The sequence below is a fragment of the Eriocheir sinensis genome, unplaced genomic scaffold, assembly GCF_024679095.1.
Source record: "Eriocheir sinensis breed Jianghai 21 unplaced genomic scaffold, ASM2467909v1 Scaffold362, whole genome shotgun sequence".
Taxonomy (NCBI): domain Eukaryota; kingdom Metazoa; phylum Arthropoda; class Malacostraca; order Decapoda; family Varunidae; genus Eriocheir; species Eriocheir sinensis.
The window spans coordinates 17,881-37,178 of NW_026111679.1; the positions used below are offsets into that span (position 1 = coordinate 17,881).

The 19,298-nt window shown below is 43.4% G+C and overlaps 1 long non-coding RNA gene across 1 annotated transcript; it reads left to right on the plus strand.

Moving 5' to 3' along the window:
- On the plus strand, window positions 1-7,814 carry LOC126991915 (uncharacterized). Its single transcript, XR_007745932.1, has 3 exons — window positions 1-82; window positions 4,754-4,856; window positions 7,463-7,814. It is a non-coding gene; the product is annotated as an uncharacterized LOC126991915 (long non-coding RNA).
- Window positions 7,815-19,298: the final 11,484 nt, after the last annotated feature.

The following is a 19,298-nucleotide window of genomic DNA, read 5'->3' on the forward strand; positions in this document are numbered from 1 at the left end:
CAGGTCCCCAAGTTTGCTGGTGCTGGCAAAAACAGAATCAATGAAGCATGGCAGACGCAGAAGCGGCACAATAAGGCGAAAGGTATTTCACTTTATGTTAGAGGGTACCTAGGTGGCACTTCTCCCCACTTTCTGTTTCTGTTTTACGGGTGTGTGAAGGCTTGTGCCCGATTAGGCGGTGGGCCAGAATAGGCGCTCATTACCCCCCACAACTTGACTTCACTATGTTTTTCTGAAGCCTTATCATGTCCTGAACACAAAATCGAGACTTAACAGGAAAAAGTTGGGATCCACTGTGTGTGGTGGGCCGATATGGGTACCCAAAATCGGGCAAATTGCGTCAGTTCCGCGACTCGATATTATTCTATATTTTCTTTGCTGTTACTCCACTTGTATTTATTGAATAAACATGGTTATGGGGTCAAATTAAAGATAATTGAGTACTCCTTACAATGATGTATGATATTTAGAGGTTGTAAACAAATAGTTGTAACTGCAAGATCATTTGTGTGCGGGTACCGCCATTTCGAAACAAATTCCCCGGATTTGTGTTAAATTATCTTTGATTGACAATAAAATCACTGGTGTTCACAAATGTGTTTAAATCGAATGTTCTTCTATTTGCAGAATCTCTGAACAAGTGATGCTACATACTAAGAATACTGGGAATCACTCCAAGTAGACTCACTACGATTGACTACTATCCCGTCATTCCCAAACCCATCATCGAGTACAAAACAGTAGCAGAGTGCTTGAAGTGCGCAGAAAAGGCAACAAGTGAGGTCAACCAAATGTATGTGATAACCACATTTGATCTAGGAGTCTGTATGAAGGCTTATCCACTGATTTGGAGAGAGGTACGACAAGCACATTATTCTGATCGGCAGTTTTCATCTCATCGGTGCTTACTTCAAAATGATTGGGAAGAAGCTTAGAGTCTCCTGGTTTTATGATGTCCTCAATTAAGAATGTCTTATTGCGTCTGGTTCACTGGAAGGGTCTTGACTGGCAAACACTACGAGAGCGCTTCATTGCCACAAAGTAATAAAAGAGGCACTTGAACGACTACTCCTGGAAAAGTTCCACAAACAGAGACAAGAAGGTTCCTGTTTCGCTTCGTTGACGCCGGATGCACTTCAGAAGCTCGACTCGTTTTTGAAATGTCCTAATCCAGACACAATCGGAGCAATTTTGGAGGAGGAGAGTCTTGATCAGTACATCAAGGACTACATGGATTTTCGTGCGGAAGTTCAGGATGGAAGCCTTGGGAAAACTGCATCCTTCTGGATGTCCTACATGGACCATGTCTCCTGGTGCAGTCCTTGCTGGAGGCCGTGCAGCAGAACAATTTCCATCTCTATGCGCATACTATGCACATGATGGCAGATTTGTTCTTTTCATTCGGAGGACATAACTATGCAAGGTACCTGACCTTCTTCTCTATATCTCGCAAACATAGAGAATTCCCACCCAGGAGCAACTCTCTTGTTGAATTTGGGTGCCATCAGTGTCGCACGATCCTTCATACCAGGGAACCGCGCCCCAGTTGACAAGACTATGGAGGAAACGTTTATGCGTCACGCGAAGTCAAGGTCTGGTGGAGTTGGCGTAACTGGTCTTCTGACCAATTACAATGCCTATCAGAGATGGGTGAGGACAACGCACGCAAGATCTCAGTATGCCGACGTGACCTTTCAGATGGCAGGTTTGAAGAAGGAGGACTTGAGCAAAACCAAACACCGGGACCTGACTGATGCAGAAATAAGGAAAAGTGAGAAGACTGTGCAACAAGCTCTTGCTGCTTTTCGCTGCTTCACGAATCCCTTCGATGTGGAAATGAAAGAGCTATTGGTTGTTCTGTCGTCGGGTGCCGTAGTCCCTGAGAATATAGCCAGTGATATTTTGCACGCGGAGAAAGCTGGACAGAAAGCACGTGAAGAATTTGTGGCGGCTCGCTTGGAAACTGGGAAAGACTTCTTCCAACCTGTGAAGTCCCCTGAAATTGAAGTCATTCGAGGACATCAACAAGAAGGTCAAACTAAACGCAGCACAGAATCGGATGATGCAATACAAGGAACAATCGAACAGCGCCTTCTACTTCTTGGTCCAATCCCAGCAACAGGGAATACAGTTGGATTTGAAAGATCTCATGGCTTACCCTCTGACAACGATACCCTATAGCATCGGACTCCCAGGGCACTTTCTGGTCAAGACTGACAAGTCTAAGGCATTGCACAAACTTTGTGAGAACAAAGAAAGCTTCCCTTCCTCCAATCACAGAGACGCTGACCATAGTGGATGGTAATGTGCTGTTCTATTGCCTCACCGAAGTCCCCGGGAATTTCCGACAGATCTGTAGAAAGATATTCAATATGCTGCCAGATGGAGACTGTGTATTCGCACAGACACATACAAAGAAGTATCCGTCAAGTCAACTGAACGGCGAAGAAGAGGCGTCTCTGAAAAGCTGATCATAGGAGGTCCTTCAACCAAGAAACCAGCCGACTGGAAAGCATTTCTTGCTAACGATGAGAACAAAAACCAACTGATAGATCTGCTACTTGCACAGTGGAGCACTGAGGAGTATGCAGCAGACATGAGCGGGAAAGAACTGACGTTCTTTGCTCCATGGTAAAGCTACCTTCTCTCCTCCACAGACGGAAAGAATGTCACCATAACAGAAATAGTCGACTTGCACTCAGAACAAAAGAAACCGACACGAGGATCATTCTGTACATCGAGTACGCGGAAAGACAAGGACACAAATATGCCAGAGTCAAGAGCCCAGACAGTGATATTCTTTTCCTGCTACCCACTATGCAAGGAGTTTCCAGGATATCGTGGTTCTATTCGACACTGGCACTGGAAACAAACGGCAGATAGTGAACATCACGGACATGGCGCAGGAGTACACACAGACACACTGTACAGCACTGCTCGCATTGCATGCTTTCACTGGCTGTGACACCACAAGTGCACTGAAAGGTCATGGAAAAGTGAAGCCACTCAAAATCATCCAGAAATCACCAGAATATGAACACTCGCTGAGCCAACTTGGGGTTGATTGGTCTGTGTCGGAACAGCTGCATCAAAACTGGAAGAGTTCACCTGTGCTGTCTACGGAAAACCACGCCTTAGGGATGTGAACGTTGTCCGGTACACAAAAATCAATGACGTCTGCTCTAAAGGAGGGGTAGAATCTTTGAAAAATGTAGATATGTCATCACTCCCTCCTTGTAAGAAAACACTCAGAGAACATGTCAACCGAGTAAACTACCAAGTCGCAATATGGCGGTCGGCACATCAACCAAACCCAGACATCCCAGATCCAGAACAACATGGATGGAGATTGGTACATGGGCATCTGCAACCAGTTTGGTTCCAAGGAGAGGATATTCCTGCTCAGCTGGCTGATGTTCGTCTACAAACTGGGGATGATAGTGAAGATGATGATGACAACGTTGAAGACGTCGATGACGTGAACTCGGACCTTGATGTGTCGGACAATGACGAAGACTAAACGCAATTGGACATACATGGCTAGTGTCATATCACAAAAATCTTGAAAAGTGTTTAAAGTTGAAAATACCATTACTCTTAACTTCATTAAGAACCACTGTCAATTGCAAAAAATTGTGTCGAAACGGAGTGTTCACTTCTTGTTTTTGTAATCGGGTGTACGAGTGTTTTTTTTTTTTTTGTGATGAGTATTGTATACGAGTTATACATGTGATACAGCATTTTAAAGGGCAGTTCTTCTTCTTTAAGTTTTAAAATTAAAAACAAATGATGTTTCTTTGTCCAATTCAAGCATTGTAATGTCATATAGAATATGGTGGGAAAATTTAACACAGATCTGGAGAAATTGTTTCAAAATGGCGGGTACCCGCACACAAATGATCTTGCAGTTACAATAAATGTTTACAACCTTTAAATATCATACATCATTGTAAGGAGTACTCAATTCTCTTTAATTTGACACCATAACCATGTTTATACAATAAATACAAGTGGAGTAATAGCAAAGAGAAAATATAGAAAATATCGAGTCGCGGAACTGACGCAATTTGCCCGATTTTGGGTACCCTCACATATCGGCCCACCACACACAGTGGATCCCAACTTTTTTCCTGTTAAGTCTCGATTTTGTGTTCAGGACATGATAAGGCTTCAGAAAAACAAAGTGAAGTCAAGTTGTGGGGGGGGTGCACGAGCGCCTATTCTGGCCCACCGCCTAGATCGGTTAGAAAAACAAACCAGTAAATACGTCGGGAGAGAACTCGGCACAATTACCATGAGGGTTTTGATCCCTTCACTTCTCACTTGTGTGGTTATTAGTGATCTATGATGCGTTATTAATAATAAAATACAGAAATACACCTTATAGTACTACTAACATGCAATACTGTTATGAATTTAGTGACAACGAAAATGTATATAGCTATGTATTTTTCTTTAACTTGGATGCATTATGCTAAAAATGCAGTGTTTGCAATTTCTTTATGGCATTTCTGCCAGAAACATCACTGGTATTATTTCTACTTCCCCATATGCATACTAAGCCTGTTAATATAGCTGCAGTAGTTTTCATGTGTGTAGTGGTAAAACCACTTTTGTCTGTAAATTATCAGTTACTGAATAGTAACTAGTTTTGAAGAGGTCAGATAGAATGTTTTCAAACTTAGGAAATTAATTTTACTAGGATGTGATGTGAAATTTGCACAGACAGACCATTAGTAACAATTAATTTCAGGAAGAGCGTATCCTGCTACTGTATGGGCTGGATCAACCTCAACTTGTAACTGGTGGTAGCTACTCCATCCATTAATTCTTTCCCTCTGTTGAGACAACTTAAAGTGAGTATGTATATATAATGTCTTATTGAATGTTCTATCTATGCATGATGTACTGCTTCAAATTTACTTTACAGACCTTTAAAGTCTGACTGATCATAGACTTCACAATCTCTTGACGGGAAACGGGGCGCGGGGCCGATTCGCAGGGGGCCGATTTTCAAAATTTAAAATTTAAATATTTTCAAAACCAAAGCAGCTAGCGACCTGAAACTAAAACAGGCACCTCCCTTAGGCATATATGAGTCTCCATGAGCAGCGGTATCAAAAAATTCAAAGTCGTTCCCTAATAAAATCCCGATTAATTGTTTTTTATATAAGTATAACAAAACTTAAAAAGGCTATAAAATCCTCAGATTTTACGCTAGATGCACAAACATCACCAAATGCAGAGATAATCACTTATATTTTCAGAATCAATAGCAATATTTAGCATATCTTATAAGTTTTTGCCCAAAATAGCTACTTATTTTTTTTTTATTTAGTGCAATTTTTTACGTAAGTTTTTAACATCTAATAAATCACTTAATTTTCACATTAGAAACTTAATACTTGAAGAAAGCATGCAGAAACATCTTAATTTTACTCAACAAAAGCAAACTATTCATTTTTCTATATACAATCACAACTTATTTTGGTTGAATTCCGATGTCACTATTGCCGCAGCACGTCTTGCCGGCTATCTGGCCCTCGTCCCTGAACAATCACTTTAGCCTTTTGGCCTATGACATGGGCCCCGGTCAGTTTCCTGGACTTGTACACGTCCCTGTTCCTCGCCGTCTCCTTCCTGCCCTCCTCGATACTGCTCCTCTTCCTGCCGGTTGGCTGCTTCAAGGCCTTGTTCTTCCTCGCTTCTGAGGTCACGTCCTTGGAGAAATTAGCACCGAAACAGTTGAAGAGGGACCTGCTGATGTGCGGCAAGATGGTGTTGGCCAGGTTGTGCCCCTCCTGGCACCTGTACCCCTGCAAGGTCGGGTCTGAGGCCGCCAGGAACTCCAGGAGGTGCCTGAACCCGTCCCTATGGCGCATGGCAAGGGAGAGGAACCTCAACCTGCGCTCCTTCTTGTCCTCCCTGCACATCAGGGAGTCCCACAGCGACATCCCGAAGGACGCCATGTGGGCCATTGGGAGAGATGGCCGCTTCAGGACCGCCCGGCCCTTCTCCAGCTCTCCCCTGTCGACCAGCTCGACCAGGGAACATCACAGAGGGCAGGTCGCCCCTCTCGAGCTCCACGGTAATCTTCATCTCCTCCTGCTGGGCAAGCTCCTGCTTGCAGCACTCAACCACAGAGGAGTTGGCCTGGACCTTCCTGGCCAGGTAGCCGGCGTAGTTGCCGACCGCGGCGAGGAGCAACTCGTCCGTCGGCGGGTCCGGCTGGTCGTCGGCCAGCTCCCTGGCAAGCTGGGCCAAGATCACCTCGTCGTCCTCCTTCTCCTCTGGCTTGGCCCGGTCCAGGTCGGCCTGCACGTCCCCGGGGAAGAACCCGACGAGCTTCAGCAAATGCAGGCGCTGGGCCAACCTGTTGCTCACCATGAAGTTCTGCACGCTCGTCCAGTAGTTGGCGCCGCACATGGTGCAGCGCTGCCAAAGAGTGCTCAGTCGGGTCAGAGTTGGCCTTCCCCATGCACATACTCGACCCCGTAGGACGTAGTGAACAGCCCCCTCACTACCACACTGCACTGAACACACCATTGCACTGCACACAACACTGAGTCACTGCACTGATGGCGTAGTACGGCTCCTCCACAGTTTACTCCACGGGGTCGCGGCGTCCTCATATCTTGTGTCTCCTCCGTCACTTCCACTCGATCCACTGCCTTCTGTAAGTCTTCTTGTATCGTCCTCTGGATCCTTGCAGTTGTGGGGAAGGGGTACAGAGACGATGAATAACTGTAGGTCCTTTACTTGGAGAGTAAACAGAGGCAGGACAGCGATAATCCTTTACAGAGGGGAAGTGCCCAGCTGACTGCGTGCCTAAGGCGAGTTAGGCGACGCGGGAACTGAGCTGAGTTGCCATGTAGGCACTAACTAAACGTACATTTCTTGTTTCCTAATACGTAAAACTGTGGACTTCACTATCCTACAGTTATCATTCATTTTACGTAAAGATTTCAACCTAAAGTTACGCAAATTTGCCATTTTTTACACAACGTTTTCAAAGTGCACGCATGGTGCTATTTTATATAAGTTACCTTGAATCCTCGACCAAATCACTCTAGAGACACTCCTGCCTGCTTGTATGCACTAAAACTTGAAGATTTCGTCCTGTTTCCACTTAAATTCGGAGTAAGAACGCAGAGAGTGTTTGAGTTGTCGCAGTGAAAGTCGCCATAACAATCGGCCCCTTACGCGAAGCCAGCGCGCCAAGACTGAAGAGATTTCCCGTCAACTAGTTGTGAAGTCTATGGACTGATCACCTATATCACTGTCATACTGAAACTCTCTTCAGAAGGCAATTTTTTGCTACTTTGTGTTGTGTGTAATCATTGAGCTCGTTTGTGTTGTAGTATGTAATCTTTAAGCTACTCTGTGTTTTGTGTAAACTGCAGAACTACTTTAATTTGTTTTGTGTACTCTAAACTAATATATTTCATTTGTTATCTTTCAGAGTACTAAACCACTACTCTAACTCTCCTATTTTTCCCTGACTTTTGATCACAGTCTCTTCTCAATTAATTATGTCTTACCATAAAAGATACAGGCAGATACAACGTGAGCTCAAGGAACTGTTGGTTAGTAGTAGTGAAGAGGAAGCTGACTGGGTTCATCAAAACACCAAAATTCCCAAACTTTACCATAATAACTCTGACCCATCTTTAAGCTTTTCTGACCAGGACAGTTGTGAAAGTACATCCTTATCCCCCTTGATAGTAACTGCACCAGAAGAATTAAGCACAGATGATGAGAGTCACCACCATATATCTGATTTGGCACTTGAAGAAGGATTAGCTTTATGGGCATCAAAAATAACATTACACGCCAGCAGCAAATGAATTATTGGAGCTGTTGAGGAATAATGGGCATAATCTACCTAAGATTCACGCACTTTGATGGAAACTCCAAGGTATGTAGAGGTATTAGAAAATGTGGAGGACACTATTATTATTTTGGGATTGGTTCATGTTTGCAAAATATATTGAAGACTCATCCAGCATTTGTAAAGAAAATGATTCAGTTAAACTCAGTGTAAACATAGATGGTATTCCTTTACATAAATCAAGCAATGAACAGTTCTGGCCTATACTGATAAAGTTCAGCTGCTTTAAGCCAGCATTAGTTGCTCTGTATTGTGGAAAGACTAAACCAGATTCTATTGACAGTTTTGTGGAAGATTTTCTTCAAGAATATAAGCAACTTTCTGAAAATGGTTTAGTTTTGAAGGGAAAAGACTGGCAGTAAGAATAGTTGCATTTATTTGTGATGCACCTGCACGCTCATTTATCAAATGCATAAAAGGGCACAATGGGTATTACTCATGTGAGAGATGTGAAATTAAAGGAACCTGGCAATCACATGTTCTTGTATTAGACTCTGCACAACCCTGTAATGAAAGATCTGATGAGAAATTCAATCAGGAACAGTACAGGGATTCTCATCAGTTAGGAAAAAGTCCTTTGATTCAGTATGGAATATCTTGCGTGAAAGGGTTTCCACTGGATTACATGCATATGATTTGCCTTGGTGTTACCAGAAGAATGCTACTTTTCCTCATAAGAGGTTCTAAGAAATGCAAACTCTCTCAGCTTCAAATAAGTTTAATTTCTTCTTCTTTAGAGAGTCTTTCCAACAAACTACCAAGTGAATTTGCTAGACAGCCACGATCACTATACTATAAAAAAGCCTTTCTGGTCTCTCCGGCGCGGCTGAGGAACTCCTCCAGCGTTGCCGCTCAGGTGCCCACCACGGTGATGGCCAAGTGTGTCTCGCTTTGTTAAGCATCAATGAAGTATGTCGTAAATACTAAATGCAACAACAAAGCTGTATACGTTTGTAATCGTCAAGGTGTTTGTTCTAAAAGCAAATGACCATTATGTTTTTTTATTGGATGTGACACCTCAGCTCTGCGACGCTGCCGGCCCACGCAGCACATGGGTCACCTGGCTGGCGGGTCAAGGAGGGGGAAGAAGGGAGGAGACGAGGGGATTATCCCATTGTGAAGGACAGGCCGAACTGTCAGGGAAAGAAGGAGGAGAAAGGTGGGAAGAGAAGGAAGGAGATGGGAAAGAAAACAAGAATAGAAACAGAGAGGAAAAAAGAGGAATGTGATAAAGGGAAGATACAAGTTAACAAAAAAAAAAAAACAGTAAAAAACAAAGGAAAAAACAAAGAATTGACGAAAATGGGGAGGAAGAAAGGAAGAGAATAGAAGAAAAAAAAGAAACGAAAGAGAAAAAGAGGATAAAAAATGAGGAATAAATTTAATGAGAAAGAAGAAATAAGAAGATAAAGAAAGAAAGAAAAAGAAAGAAAGAAAGACACATGAAAGAGACAAAACAAATCAAATAAAAAGCAAAGGACAGAAGATAATCATTAAGGGAAAAAAAAAGAAAAAATAGATTAAATAAGAAAAAACACAAAATAAAAAAATTAAGTGTGTGTGTGTGTGTGTGTGTGTGTGTGTGTGTGTGTGTGTGTGTGTGTGTGTGTGTGTGTGTGTGTGTCCTTGTCCATTAACATTCCAATTGACAAAATACATAAAGTGCAGATAGGGCAACATTCTCTCTCTCTCTCTCTCTCTCTTTTGTGCGGGGGGTGACCACACCCCACTTGGAGTCCTCTTCGCACCTGGTGCCTGCCACACCTTTTTAATCCCCTGCCTGAAACAAGGTGTGGAATGAGATTAGGAGCTGGATGTGAGGGGAATGGGTGGAGTCGGATTAATGCCCTGCTTCCTCCACTCTTCCTATCCACATGAATCGGTCATTCCTGATTGTTCCTGCATCATGGAGAGACCTGCCGCCACCCCTCAGAGTGCTCGTCTTCGCAGCCAAGCAAAGGAAGTGATTTACAACGTAAATCGATATTTCTTGGATGAGAAAGCCAACCGAGGACCTTTACTGCCAGTCACGCAAGCTCTTGCTCGGACAGCCAGTGCCACTAAAGTAAGCCAAAGTACAGTTAAAAGAATTTGCTCAAAACTAAACCAGCAATGGGAGACAGAAGATGAACATCAAAAGCCTGTGTTCCATTCACCGAAAAAAACTCAGCCGGCAACAGTGACAAATTTCGATGATTTTGATCAGTGTGTCCTGAGAAGAACTGTTTTGGAGTTATATGAAAGGAAGGAAATCCCTACAGTTTCCAAAATCACGGAGATTCTCCGGGAAAAAATATCCTACAAAGGCAGCGTCGAGTCCCTTCGAAAAGTATTATTGAAAATAGGATTTAAATTTTCGAAGATTGATGGCCGCAAGTTCCTTATGGAGCGAAGTGATGTGGCACTGACTCGCACCAGATTTTTAAGACAAATGCGGCAGTGCAAACAGTCATTTGAAAACTATGTTTACCTTGATGAAACATGGGTAAATCAAAACTACACTGTCGGAAAATGTTGGATTGACACCTCTTCTGACAAAGCAACAGGAGTGAACCCGCCTACTGGTAAAGGAAGCAGATTGATTATTGTCCATGCAGGAACCAAAGAAGGGTTTGTTCCGAATGCAAGGCACATTTTCCAGGCGAAAAATGACGGCGACTACCACAAGCAGATGAATGCTACAGTGTTTCAAGAATGGTTTGAGACTAAGCTGCTCCCAAATATCCCGCAGAACTCAGTCATTGTAATGGACAATGCATCCTATCATTCTGTTCATCTAGAAAGAAACCCAACTACAGCATGGAGAAAAGAAGCCATTAAGGAGTGGCTGATAGCGAAGGGAGCACAACCACGGGACGACATGCTGAAGGTGGAGCTCTATGACCTTGCAAAGAAACTCTGCAATGGCAAGAAAACTTATGTCATCGATGCTATTGCTGCAGAGGCAGGACATAAGGTTGTACGGCTGCCCCCATACCACTGTCAGTATAACCCGATTGAGCTCATCTGGGCTCAGGTCAAGTGTTACGTTGCAAAGAAAAACACTTTCAAATCTGCTGAACTGAAGCCTTTGGTTGAAGAAGCTGTCGACAGTATAACACCAGAAAACTGGAAGCAGGCAGTGAGGCATGCAGAAGAGCTTCAAGAACAAGATGCAAGACAAGACATAGCGGTTGAGAGATTTGTGGAGTCATTCGTTGTCAACATCGAAGAGAGCTCAGACGACGAGTTATCTGAGTAAGCACCAGAGAGGATTAGGCCTACAGGGGATACCTCTATAAAAAAACGCGCCTATGACTTTTACCCCAGAGGTGGTGTGGAAAAAAAGTCAAAATGATTATCATAATTATCAATATTATTATTATTATTATTATCATTATTATTATTATTTTAATTATTATTATAATAATTATTACCATTATTATTTGTATGATCATTATTACAATTATTATTATTATTATTATTATTATTATTATTATTATTATTATTATTATTATCGTTATTATTACTATCATCATTACGATAAACGTGCATCCATCCATCAGAGATCTAGAGAGAGATAGAGAGAGAGAGGAGGCGGAGCTCTAGAGCAATTAGGGCGAGGGAAAGCTCTCTAGGGATCGTCAAGCTATTTTTAGGACAGCTATGGGTGGACGAAACGTAGAAGTGGCAACGCTCAGACGGGCTCCACCTCAGGTCGGACCACAGCCTCCCAGACCACAAAGGCTTTGGGAGAGTATAGCTGTAATTGATCGCTGGAAGGCCACCGAATTTAGACAGTATATATTATACACAAGTATTGTTGTCCTGAAAGATGTTGTTCCTGATATTATATACAAAAACAGTCTTTTGCTTACTGTGTCCTTATCAGTTTTATTGAATTCCAATGATGAAATACGAAATTCTTACTTACCATATGCAAGAGAATTACTTAAGTGTTTTGTACAACAGTGTCGAGATATATATGGTCAAAGTTTTATTGTATATAATGTTCATAATCTTCTTCACTTGGTAGATGATGTAGAGAATTACCAGTGTTCCCTTAATGACATTTGTGCTTTCCCATACGAGAATGAACTTCACAAAATAAAGCAGTTAGTGAGGTCATCAAACAATCCAGTTTCTCAAGTTTTCAAAAGACTTGCAGAAAAGAAAATGTTTAATGAATCAAAAGTGACAGAAGCTAATCACAGAATATATATATCTACAAAATACAAAAATAATTGTTTCATGTTAAAAAATGAAGATTTTGTGTTCCTTAGGAAACTAAAAAATTATGTCTACTATGAATGTGATGTTCTTCGTCAAAGCCAAACTGAATTTTTTTTTACTGAACCATGCAATTCTAAACTCATTAACATTGTGTTTATGAAAAATAAGAGTAATTTAAAAAAGAAAGTAATTCACTTAGAGCAGCTGCATAGAAAGGTGATAAAATTGCCATACAAAGATGGTGTTGTTTTAGTACCAGTTGTACATGACATTTTCAGTTAGGTGGGCAGTTGTACATGGTGTATTCTCATGACTGATATGTGTTTACTAAAGAGAAGTTAAGCAAAACGTTTCAGATCTGCAGGATTTTAGTCTTCATACACAAGTTGTATTTGTTATGTATCTCTCTTATGGCCATTGTTCTTTATCTCAAAACTGTTCATCTGCATCTTCACTCTCCTATTCGTATCCCTTATGCCTTGTGTGCCAGTACAGCCCGGAGTGCTGCTCTTCGGCTTATGAAGAGGATTTTGTCAGGTTGAGACATGGGTAATTGTTTCTATACTACATTTAAAATATAGAAACTAGGTTGTTATTCTTGTCATATACCTATCTGAAGAGGTAAACTGCCAACATGCCTAGCTTTTTAAATATTGTATTATTCGTACTTGAATATCTTACTGCTGATGTTATTAATGAAACAAAATATGCAAAGCATGAACATAGCCCATTGATTAATTATATTTTATATTTAGAATGTGGAAACGAGCAGTTTGGTTGGAGGGTAAGAAAGAAGAAGAGGGTGTGGTGCCATCCAGCTGGGTATTAGAAGAGAACCAAACCTTGTTTTGGCCACAAGGAGTTAATGCTGAGAATGCCCTTCAAAATCAGCAAGAACCAGACCCTGCATCATGGAGAAAGTTTATGTTGAAAAAAGTGAAGATCACTTCTGGTTGGTGTTTTACTATTATCTTGCTGTTATTGGATGACGTTCACTTTCATGTTTATTCACCTCAGAAATGCTCATTTTTGTTGCCTTTTAGCTGTACCTGATTGAGATAAATGTCACAAAAATTTAGGGCTGGTAATGAAATGTTTGGCGCCTGAGATGGGCAGTGGTCGAGGTATGCAAAATATATATATATATATATATATATATATATATATATATATATATATATATATATATATATATATATATATATATATATATATATATATATATATATATATATATATATATATATATATATAAGTTATGAACAAGATGTACTCAGTACCGTAACTTTATTTTTGCGCTACGTTTCGCCACTCAGACTTGATGGCATCTTCAGGCTAATAGAAGAGGTATTGTGTGGAATCTTATATTATAATATTTTAAGTATTTTGGTGTAATTGTGAAATTTAATATGTATTTTATTCTATTAGACTGAAGATGCCAGCAGTCTGAGTGGCGAAACTTAGTGCAAAATAAAGTTATGGTACTGAGTACGTCTTGTTCATAACCCAAGTATTTCAAGAAACTTCATCAACGCTATATATATATATATATATATATATATATATATATATATATATATATATATATATATATATATATATATATATATATATATAGTTATTTATTTATTTTTTTATTTATTTATTTATTTTTTATTTATTTATTTTTTTCCCTCAGATAGTTTTCAAGAATGCGATACCTACCATCTGACATCTACGGTGAAGAGTTCTGAGAGCAACAGTGATCCTGATGAAGGTCTACTCATGAGAAAAAGGAGAAAACGTTGTAAGAAAATCTGCCTGATGACTTTGTCAGCAGTGAAAACTTACATGGTAGGCATGCCTGGTCATATTTGAAAACAATTTATGAAAGAAGAAAATCATAACAGTGAATACAACAGCAATACTATTGTTCATTAATAATTAGATTGACAAACTAGAGAACTGAGAGGTGGGGATAGCTGGGAAAACACAAAGTGGTTTGGTTAGCAAATTTCTTCAATCTCATTTTTGTCTACAAAGTGTCTGACTGTAAACATTTACAGGTGAAGGGTTTCCCCGGACTATTCACTGTCTCCTTTTATTTGTCTTGACAGCCCCAACACTCAAGCCCTTTCACAGTTTTTTTTTTTTTCGTGTCTTTGTAATATGTAATGATTTTTCCAGAAGCTGTCCACATGAAGCCAGCCTCACAGAAGCCACAGGTCACAACCTCTCAAGATAAGGTAGCTTCTGCTCCTTCACAGGTTGTACTTCCAACACCTCCTCCTAAGGTGTCTTTGGATATGCAGTCCACCAGAACCCATGGGATGATGGAGTGCAGTGCAACAAAAGATTCGGTATCCAGCAAGACATCCAAGTCATCTGACAACAGTGATGGCAGTGGCCAGCATGACAGGAGACATCATGACACACCTTACCAAAAGAAACCATGATCGAGGTGACAATCTTGACCACCATGACAGGAGACACCATGACACACCTCACCGAAGAAGAAGCCATGACCAAGGTGACAGTCCTGACCACCATGACAGGAGACACCATGACACACCTCACCGAAGAGGAAGCCATGACCAAGGTGACAGGAGACACCATGACACACCTCACCGAAGAGGAAGCCATGACCAAGGTGACAGGAGACACCATGACACACCTCACCGAAGAAGAAGCCATGACCAAGGTGACAGGAGACACCATGACACACCTCACCGAAGAGGAAGCCATGACCAAGGTGACAGGAGACACCATGACACACCTCACCGAAGAAGAAGCCATGACCAAGGTGACAGGAGACATCATGACACACCTTACTGAAGAAGAAGCCATGACCAAGGTGACAGTCCCAACCACCTATCTTACTATAGTGACAGTCCCGACCAGCATGACAAGAGGCACCATGACACATCTTACCGAAGAAGAAGCCATGACCAAGGTGACAGTCCCGACCACCTATCTTACTATAGTGACAGTCCCGACCAGCATGACAAGAGGCACCATGACACACTTTACCGAAGAAGAAGCCATGACCAAGGTGACAGGAGACAGCTTGACACAACTGACCGAAGTGATAGCCCTGGCCAGCAGGAGAGGAGATGAAAACACTATCAAAATAGAAGTCATGACCACTATGACTGGGACAATTGACGTGATAGACACAACCAGAGAGACAACAAGAGCAGGTGTGACCCTTGTAATGACAATCAAAAGAATCACAAAGGTAGCCAGGAAGATGCTGAATCCAGCTTCCCTCTAACTAGTAAGTTCTAATCCTTATCACTATGAGGAATTGTATGTAGTGATTAGTACCCAAAATGACAAAGTTGAACATAACAATATTAAGTACGTAGACCTAGTTGATATACCCTGGAACATTATTGCACTGTTATATTCATTACGTATTAGGCTCCGTCCACACTAGCGGGTAAATCCCTCCGGGCACACAGAAGCTTACGTCCACGTGGCAATGCCTGCCTGCCTAGGCCCCTTGAGCCCCAGTCAAGAGACGAGCACCCGTGCAGTCAGGCAGAGGATCTCTTTAATCTGATGAAGACTGCGGTACGACAACATGAGACCACTGATTCTAGCCGGATGGAGGGGTAGACATGACCATCTGGTGTAGCCGTATGTACTTCTGTTGGTGGTAGCGAGTGTTCTAAGTGCTAATCGGTTCGCGGATAGAGAAAGTCATATCCGCCAGGGTTACTTTATTGGACAGAACTTACACCTCTATCATCACAAGGACAACACATATGATAGGTGTTTTGTTTGTGTATGCGTTTGTGTGAATGTTGTTTGTGTAGGTTAACATTTAAGTGTTGGTGTATGTGAACAATGTGTACCGGTGGACGACAAGAGGACGTGGACGGACAGTAGAAGATAAACAAGTAACAAAGAGATAAACAATTAGACGCACAAGAAACAACGAGACGGGTGCACGAACGAAAACATTGACACAAAATAAGAATGAACAATGAGTCTATACTGCAACGCCCATTTTCCGTTTCACTGGAGAGAGCACGCGACTGCTTGAGCGGTGGCTGCTACAAGTACTCCCCAGTGACGAGGAAGGAGGAACGAAATCTTCCCAGGTGCGGGGGCGCTGTGGCAGACTTTGATGCGTTGCGGTGTGTGGTGTTGCGCGGTAAGTTGCGCTGAGTAGTGTTGCGTTGAGTAGTGTTCAGCTACGGTGAGTCGAGCTGAGGTGAGTAGTGCAGTGACAACAGCTACAGTAAGTCGAGCTGGAGTGAGTAATGCGGTGACAACAGCTACAGTAAGTCGAGCTGGAGTGAGTAATGCGGTGACAACAGCTACAGTAAGTCGAGCTGGAGTGAGTAATGCGGTGACAACAGCTACGGTGAGTCGAGCTGGAGTGAGTAGCGCGTAGGGAACAGCTACGGTGAGGCGAGCTGAAGGGTTGAGCAGCGATGAGTTGAGCAGCGAGGAGTTGAGCAGCGTGAGGTGGGCTGCATGAGGTGGGCTGCGTAAGGTGGGCTGCGTGAGGTGGGCTGCGTGAGGTGGGCTGCGTGAGGTGGGCTGCGGTGAGTTGAGTGGTTGGCTGTTTAATAGATCCTGGAAGGCTTGAATCCGCACTCCCGAATCGCGAACCACGTAGACGGGTCCTGAGCAGAAGAGTGGTGCTCTGAAGGACACCGCCGTAGTAGAGGAAGAGTTGCATGTCGTCGTCAGGTATGGTGAAGTCGAGCGGCGTGGAGATGGGCAATAGGCACTGGCGTAAACGCGCCGGGGGCCACGGCAGTCATAGAGTGCGTCGAGGGAACTGCGTGTGAAGGCGCTAGCTGACAGCGTGTCAGGGGCCTCGGCAGTCGGTGAGAGTAGAACGACTGCGTGTATTAAAGGCGCCAGCTGCCAGCGTGTCAGGGGCCTCGGCAGTCCGTGAGGGCGTCGAATGACTGCGTGGTAAGGCGCTGGATGCCAGCGAGCCGGGGCCACAGCGAGTTGAAACGTTAGGGGCGCTAGCATGTGCCAGGAGCCGCGGCAGTCGTGAGTGAAACGAACTGCGTGTACTGTAGGCGCTGGCACGTGCCAGGGGCCTCTGTGGCTCGGGGAGTGAACCAGTGTTCAAAAAGGCACTGTAACACAACACTGTACGCTTAGTAGGTAACACTGTGACACTAACTGTTGCTGGGGACGCGCTGCACTGAACTGTTGCTGGACACACTGCACTGTACACAAAGATCCACAAGTGTATTATAATCCAAGAGGGCGGTGGTAGATCCAGGAGGTGGTGGTTAATCCAGGGGCAGCAAGTAATCCCAGTGGGGTGTCACACTGTGTTTGCGTGTCTCTGAGTCTGTGTGGTGTGTGGCGGCGTATACACTGAGTCTGTATGGCGTGTACACCGAGTCTGTGTGTGGCGTGTACACTGAGTGTGTGGCACTGTGTCTCAGTAATGTGTCGCACTGTGTTTGAGTGTTCACTGAGTCTGTGTAGTGTCACACGGTGTGCGTGTCTCAGTCGCCGGACCAGCAGAAAAGCAGGGAGGAGGAGGGGTGGGGGTGGGTGGGTGAGCGCCGGAGAAGCACCATGGGGCACAAAGATGCCTGGAAGAGGCGCGCAGAGGGTGCCTGGAAGAGGCGCGCAGAGGGTGCCTGGAAGAGGCGCGCAGAGGGTGCCTGGAAGAGGCGCGCAGAGGGTGCCTGGAAGAGGCGCACAGAGGGTGCCTGGAAGAGGCGCACAGAGGGTGCCTGGAAGAGGCGCACAGAGGGTGCCTGGGGAAGGCGCAGAAGGCGCCTAGGGGAGGGCGGGGGAAAACCCTGAAGGTGGCAACTACGCCTATGGCGTAATGTTTCTCCGACCTGAGTGCTCAGCCCCACGAACCCCGAATGGAGGTGAGGATTTTTGACCCAGGAGAGGGCGGACGAATGGACAAGTTACCCTGCCCAGGTCCTCCACTCTAGGAGAGAGTGCCCTTAAAACGGCACCGGCTATAAGCCACCTTGAACCATAGCAACACTCCAGGGTCACCAATTGTTGGTGGTAGCGAGTGTTCTAAGTGCTAATCGGTTCGCGGATAGAGAAAGTCATATCCGCCAGGGTTACTTTATTGGACAGAACTTACACACCTCATCATCACAAGGACAACACATATGATAGGTGTTTGTTTGTGTATGCGTTTGTGTGAATGTTGTTTGTGTAGGTTAACATTTAAGTGTTGGTGTATGTGTGGAACAATGTGTAACGGTGGACGACAAGAGGACGTGGACGGACAGTAGAAGATAAACAAGTAACAAGAGATAAACAATTAGACGCACAAGAAACAACGAGACGGGTGCACGAACGAAAACATTGACACAAAATAAGAATGAACAAAGAGTCTATACTGCAACGCCCCATTTTCCGTTTTCACTGGAAGAGAGCACGCGACTGCTTGAGCGGTGGCTGCTACACTTCCCTGGCAAACTGACAGCCATGGATCCAAAGCTCCCATTGTACCTTGTATGTCTGGCAGTGGTGTACTGCCAGGTGCAACGGGCTATGCCCGATGAAATTCCTCATCTTCTGTCACAGGCAGTTTACTCGTCTTTTGCAAATGTGGAGAAAATGTCAGCGGGCAGCGGGCAAACAACTCGCTTCTGCCCGCTAGAGTGGATGGAGCCTTATATTGCATGGCATAGTAGGTAGTTTCCCACAACCATTTTCAGTTTCTCAATTTTCTAAATATTTAACCCAACTGTCCTTTATATATATGTTTTTTTTTGTTTTTTTTTCACATCTTGGCCACTACGCTTGTTAATGACACTGGCCTATAGTTTAACGGATCCTCTTTACTGCCACCTTTAAAATTGGTTTGATGGTTGCCCTCTTCCAATCCACTGGTATTTTCCCGGCCCTGTGCCAGTGAGACATATCAAGTTACTCAATTTACCCGCTAATTGTTGTATGCACTCTTTTAGCACCCAATTTGATACCCCATTTGGCCCTCCTCACTTTCTTGCATCAGTTCCTCCAATAGTTTTATAATTTTTCTGTTAATGTTTGTGCCCTTTCCAGTACCCTTCCAGCCACTGACACTGTATCTATCTCAGCAACTCCCTCTCCTTGTGAACACACTTTGGAAACATTTATTTAATACTTCTACTACCTCATTAATATTACCAAACATTTCACCATTCACTTTAACTTTCAGAATCTCATCTTTATTTTTCAGTTTCTTATTTAAAAACTCATAATCACT